The following is a 7086-nucleotide window of genomic DNA, read 5'->3' as shown; positions in this document are numbered from 1 at the left end:
AGCTTGGTTGCAGAAGGTCCATCCTCTATATTTTTCTTCTGGTAGGCATTCCTCCTCCTAGTCATTTTGGTGGGAGATGACTGAACAGATGTAGCTGGATGTATCAACTGTGGTGCAGTCAAGGTGCACCCTGGAATATGTCTGAGCAATCAGGATTCCCCACCCAAACGAGAGACAAAAGAAAAGAAAAAGAAGAAGAAAAAAATAAAAGAAGAAAAACAAAAGAGAGAGAGGGCGGAAGGAAATGGAAGATGAAAAAGAACGTTTAACCCTGATGGGCTCCAAGGTAAGATTTATGATGTAGACAATCAAAAATAGATATAAAGTCTGATACAAGTATATGACAAGAGGAAAAAAATATATATATATGCAAATAAACAAAGAACCTCATCAAAAAGAACCCCAAGTGTAAAATTTATTTGCTATCAGGACAAGCACAAAAAGCACAGAAACACTGGTGGAAGAAGATGGGAGAGTTCTTATAAATTCTCAGTCTGTGTGAGGAAGGTTGTTTTGATTCTTCCTGGATGTATCTTGATATCTTTGTTAAAGGACTCAACTTTCCTAAGATAAAGGGGATTAAAAATTGGTTTACCTATAGGGGTAGTATTGATTGGGGAAAGGGGATTACTTTGAAGTTTAACTCTATATGAATATTAGAGGATAAAAATAAAAAGGAATAAACTAGACTAACTAAACTAAAATTATAAAAAAGGAATTCAAAAAATAAAAATGCAAAAGGAAAACATTGGTGTATGTATCAAAAAGTTCAGTTTAGAAAGGTATTATGGAATTTGATGTACTGTACAGCTCTCTGTGATGGTAAATAGGTTAAAAAATTACCTATGTGAAAAAAAAAATCAGAATAGTGGGAATGAGTGAACAATACAAGTTTTCCTATGAAGTCGTGGTTGTTCTCTTGTAGTCCTTTATTTCTCTCTCTGTCTCTCTCTCTTTTTTTTTCTTTCTTGGTTTGGTTTCTGGGGGAGGGGGCTGCCACGTGTGTTGTCAGTCAATGATGTTTCCTGAGTTAAGTCCTCCCACCCTCCTCAAGGGGGTGGGCTCTGAGGAAACTGTCTTTTTTCAGGCTTTTGTTCTCTGGCTGTTTTTATGTTTGTTCACTTTTTTTCTCTCACCTTGACCGCCTTTAGTGGTTTTTGTACTTTTAGAGGAAAACAAGCTGCACCCTAATCTCCCTCTCAGAAAGAAGCCTCAGTCTGGGTGCAGAGCTGAAATAAGTTCCCCCTTGGCCACTGGCAGAGAAGGTTCCCAGTTACAGACACTCGGGGGCGCAGGATCTTTTGCTTGTACCCAAAACCAGGCAGTGGCAGCTGTCTGGGAGCTCCCAACCGCCAGAGAGGTTCCAAGCAGCAATTGCACACTGAGATTTTGCCGCTGGCCCGGACTGGGAGTGCCCGGCTTGTGCGCACCTCTTTCAGACACGGCTATGGGTCACGCGTGCGTCTCAGGCAGTGAGAACGGGGTGCAGGCCCGTAAGCACCAGGCTGGGCTTTTGCGCACCTCTGTCAGGGGAGAGTTTGGGATGCGTGACTTTGGCTTTGAAACAGTGGCTCAGGTCAAAGAGCGCCGGCTGGGATTTTGTAACTCAGCAGAGCATGAGGGACGTGCACGTGTATCTCAAGCTTTGTGGTAGGACTTGCGTCTTCTCCTGACTGGCGTGGCTCCCATCCCCTCACAGGAGCTAGAACCCACACATTCTCGGGCGCGCTGGTGGCTTAGGGACCAAGAGCTGGTTTCTCTGCCACACTCTCTCTGCCTCAGCACCAGGGGATGCTGTCCTGGGATCAGGGACATTAGTCCCTGTCCCTAGCCGCCCCGATTCCCACAATTTCCCCCCACGATCCTTTGCTCTTTTAGAGTGCTTTCAACCAGTCTCCCAGTTAATGCTGGTCCCCAGATGCAGGGCACTCTCGCTCATATTGGGGTATTACTTTCCAATCGGTCGCTTCTGGTGTCTCCCTCCCCCTTTTGTTTATCTTCCAATATCAGTCGCCGTTCCCACTCCGCTTTACCTGCCCACTGGCGTCTTCTGCCCCTGTAGAGATCCAGACGTGTATAATTCTGAGCTCAGGCTGATTTCATGGGTGAATGGAGTTCTTTGGTAGGTAATCAGCTCACTTTGGGGTACCGGCTAAAAAGGCACCTCCTCCTACTCCCCGCCATCTTGTCCTCTCATCTCTTATTTTCTCAACATGATTATTTTCCATTAGTCTGTCTTCCAGATTATTAGTTCATTCCTTTGATTTCTCTAGTCTGATATTTGTTCTATCAAGTACATTTTTAATTTTATTTGTCATGTCCTACATTTCTGATTGGTTCCCTTTTATCTCTTTATTAAGGGTCCCACTGATACCCTCCCCTCTTTTCTCAAATCCAGTTAGTGTCTTTATATTCATTATTTTAAATTCTCTAATAGTCATTTTACTTATATCCATTTACTTTGGTGTTTTGAAGGATCTTTGCCCTTTTCTTTCATTTTTGACATATTCATTTTTCTGTTCATGTTGTTTAACTCTCAGAGTCTATTAGTTTCTGCTAGATAAGTCAGGTGTATCTCCTGCTCTCATAGGTAATGATCTTACAATGAAAAGTTCCTGTCGTATCATGTAGTTCAGAGTCCTCTGTTCTCCAGGGCTTGATATTTGACAAAGTGTCTCTGATGAGTATGCTTTGCCATTGTGTCCTAGCCATTATTTCTTTCAGTCCACTTTCCTGTAGAAGCTCTATTTTCCTGTTGTGGGCACTGTCTTGTTTCTGTTTGGGGTAGTGTTTACATTTACCATGTGTGCACTGGTCTGATTGCAAAATGCGACCTGTCACCATTGCCACTGGAAGTGAGGCCCTGCAAAACTCATGAGTGTTGATACTCAGTATAGGCAGGGATTTGTGCTGGTTTTGGGGAGGTTACTAGTAAATGTAAAACTGAGGAAAACCTGACTGGAAAAGATGAAACCACAAAAATGTAAGCAGCGGTCAGGTTTGTTATAATCAAGTTAGGCAATGAGTGTCTACACAGTCATTCCTGCAGGTGATTCTATGTTTATGCTGGGGAGAAGCAGGAGAAGGAAATGTAAACTATCAGCTCCTTTGTTCATGGAGGGATCTTCCTGCAACCCTGCCTCTCTGGAAAATATTTCAAGATAATGGGACACCTACATAGCTCAGCCTTTAAGCATCTGCCTTTGGCTCGGGTCATGATCACAGGGTCCCAGGATTGAGCCTTGCATTGGGCTTCTTGCTCAGTAAGAAACCTGCTTCTCCCTCTCCCATTCTCCTTGTTTGTGTTCCCTCTCTTGCTGTGTCTTTCTCTATGTCAAATAAATAAATAAATAAAGACAATTTCTTTTAAAAAAAAGAGAGAGAGAGAGAGAGGGAGAGAGAGAGAAGAAGAAAAGAAAACACTTCGATGTGAGTAAATAATTCACTCCCATATGTTCATGCATTTTTCAAACTGCTGCTTCTATGCTGTATCTGCATGGGCTAATTGTCATGCTTTATCTTTAAGAGCATGGGCTCTGCTTACTAATGCCATTGGAGCTTTCACAGAGATAAGCCTGATTTTTAAAATCACAGGCTTTAATTTCTACTAGTTGAAAGAACTCATGGAAAGCAGCCCCTCTTTCTTTCATAGTCAAATGCTATGGGAAGTTGTCTTCCCCATGTGGGACACCAGTGGGATAGACTATTAATCACTCTTCCCCATGATAGTGGTTTCTTCCCTATTATGAATGGTCATGGTTTATTTTGCTCATCAAACATTTCCCTGGCTTTGCTATGTTCTTCAAAGTGGCTTCTTTTTGACCTTTATTTGTGGAGTCTCCTCTGCCACTCTGTGGGTCCTTTTCTGGGTTATTTATACTTTTGTGAGTGTTACCTAGTTTTATTCATGGGATGAAATCAGTTAATGGCTCTTTTACTTTGCCATCCTCCAGCCTCCTTAAGATATTTTAAACTTTTACTCTTCTATTTGGGTATGCTCCAGAAAAATAGTGAGGGCTGCAATAGACATGGTTTATAGAAGACTTCTGGAGAAAGGTCTGCTCTACACTAAGAAATTAAAATGGAAGTTTGAAAGTAATGGTAATGGAGGAATTTAATAATTATTTCTATTTATTTATACCTGATGTTATTTGGAAATAAACACTTGTACTTTTCTGAGTCCACACCATGAACTGGTAACTGATTTTCAGGAAGGTTTATTTAACTAGTTAGAACACAGAGACAAGAAGGAAATCCAGCTTATTGACGTGAAAGAAAAAAAGTATAGCTATATATATATATATATATATATATATATATATATATATATATATATATATATATATATATCTGAAAGTGTAATATAACCTTGAATGAAAACATAAACATTTTCCATGTATTACTAAATTTATTTCTATTACGAACCAAATGAGTATTTGAACTGATATAGACATGTGCATTATTTGCAAAAGAATTATGTTTATATTTAATTAAAATATTTGTTTGGTATTTTTAATATGTGACTTTATGAAGTGCATAGAATTATTAATATCCTATTAAGGTAGATATAGATATATTTTTTCATTATTTCATTAATTCTTTATAGAATATTTTGAATGGAAATTCTTACCATCTTGGCCTGTAGATTTATGAAACAACATAGAACTGCTTTCTCAAAATAGAAGCTTTATTTATTTAAGGAATTGGGTATTTACTGAAAGCTTCACATTACAGTATTTTTTAATGTAAATATATAAGCATATATATTGTATATATAATGTATATAATATAAGTGTATATATATATATATATATATATATATATATGTGTGTATATATATATATATACACACACACACACACACACACACACATTACATGTGTTTTTCTTTTTCAGGGAAACCAAACAATAGAATATGGAAAATGCAACCAAACATTAACTGATTTCCTTTTATTGAGGTTGTTTCCACCATTGAGTATTGGCCTCTTTCTTTTTATTCTCATTGCACTTATTTTCTTAAAGGCATGTTTTGATAATCTATCCATGATCATCCTTGTCCTCTTGGACACCCATATCCACGCACCCATGTATTTTCTACTTAGCTTTCCCTCATGGACCTGAACTACATCTCCACCATTGTCCCCAAGATGACTTTCAATTATCTCTCTGGAAAAGAGTCTATCTCACTTATTGGTTGTGAGGTTCAGAGCTTCTTCTTTTTGACTTTAGCCATTACAGAAGCACCACTCTTGACATCTATGGACTATCATCATTATGTAGCTATTTGTTTTCCTCTTCGCTATCCTGTTTGCATGAGCAAAGAAGTCTGTGTGCTAATGATAATAAGACCATAGACAATATGATCTATCAACTCCTGTGCCCACACTGTATATGCCCTCCAAATACCTTATTGTCAATCCAGAGCCATAAACCATTTTTCTGTGAAGTCCTGGCCATGTTGACTCTGGGTGCATGGACATCTGGGTCTATGAGTACACACTGTCTGTGAGCACCACCCTCTTGATGGTGTTTCCTTTAATTGGGATTGCATGTTCCTGTGGCTGGGTTCCCCTTGCCATCTGCCACTTGCAGTCAACAGAGGGCAGGAAGAAACCCTATTCGACCTGCAGCATCCATCTCACTGTGGTGACTTTCTACTATGCAACCTTTGCTTACACTTATCTATGCCCAAGATCCTTCCCATATTCCACAGAGGACAAGGTCTTGGCTGTCTTCCACACCATCATGACCCTAATGCTTAACCCCATCATCTACAGCCTGAGAAACAAGGAGGTGATAGGGGCCATGAGAAGAGTGATTCAGAGGATGTGCTCTATAAAACCATAGACAAAGTTCTCATTAGTCTTGCGGCCTCAGAAGTAGATTACTTGTACTTTGTATACTCCTTAAGAATACTATTATCCTAAGACTGAAAAGAAGGACTAAAACATCTAGAAAACTAAAATAATTGAGATTTGACCAAATAGTTATATATTTCTAAACACTTGTTGTATTTTCGTTATGGTAATTTTTAGTAAATAGAAAGGACATAGTATTCCCTCTATCTTGTTTTCATAAGGTTTTTCTGATATGTAGAAATTAAAATAGTAGTTGCCCAGCTTGACAATATCATTCACTATAATAGTTCTACTCTATTTAATATATATCTCAAAATAACTAAAATAATACAAAGAACAATAAATCCCATAACTTTGGTCATTCTATTGATAATCAAAATATTATTTGTTTTATTTCTATCATAGTGTATTCTTACCTGATACATATTAGTTCTCCTATCTCCCAGTTTTTGGAATAGGTGATAGATATAGAGGTTTGTCAGAGACCTCTACATAATTTAGAATTTCTCACATCGTTAGAGAGAAAACATAAAAAGTCTTCATCTTTCTGGGGTACCTAGGTGATTCAGTAATTTAAGTGTCTGCCTTCAGTTCAGGTCATGTTTCCAGGGCCGTGAACTCAAGGTCCTGCTTCTCCCACTCTGCCTGCTGTTTCCCCTGCATGTGTTCTCTCTCTGTGTCAAAAAATAATAAAATAAAATAAAATCCTTGAGAAAAAGTTTCTATCTTTTATGAGCGGATATCTGAGATAGTCTGGGTGATTATTTTTTAAGGTTTATTTATTTTAGAATGATAGTGAGAGAGAAGGGAAGAGAGAATGGTCAGGGTGCAAAGGGAGAGGGGAGAAAAACACAAGAAAACAAAAGCAGACTCCATGCTGAGTGAGGAATCCCAACATGAGGGCTGGATGTTACTACTCTGAGATCTTGACTTGAGCCAAAACCAAGAGCCAGATAGCTAACTAATGATGTCACCCCAAGCATCCCAGTCTGGATGATTCTTTTCTTTTTAAATTTTATTTATTTGAGATAAAGAGCGAGGAAGAGAAAGATAACACAATTGGGGGTGTGGAGCGATAAGCAGACCCCCCGATCCCAGCTGGGCAGATGCTGAGTTTGATCTCAGGACCCTGGGCTCACTACCTAAACTGAAGGCAGATGTTTAACCAACTGAGCCACTCAGGAACACTTAAACTGATTCTTTTTTTTAAGATTTTATTTATTTATTT

At 38.8% G+C, this 7086-nt stretch overlaps 1 pseudogene; it reads left to right on the top strand.

Moving 5' to 3' along the window:
• The first annotated feature begins 1447 nt into the window (after nucleotides 1–1447).
• Nucleotides 1448–5847, top strand: LOC116585740 (annotated as a pseudogene).
• The last annotated feature ends 1239 nt before the right edge of the window (nucleotides 5848–7086 follow it).

Source organism: Mustela erminea, chromosome 3, assembly GCF_009829155.1.
Source record: "Mustela erminea isolate mMusErm1 chromosome 3, mMusErm1.Pri, whole genome shotgun sequence".
NCBI classification, from domain to species: Eukaryota; Metazoa; Chordata; class Mammalia; order Carnivora; family Mustelidae; genus Mustela; species Mustela erminea.
The sequence above is the reverse complement of the archived record's forward strand: the minus strand, read 5'-3'. Positions and strand labels throughout refer to the sequence as shown.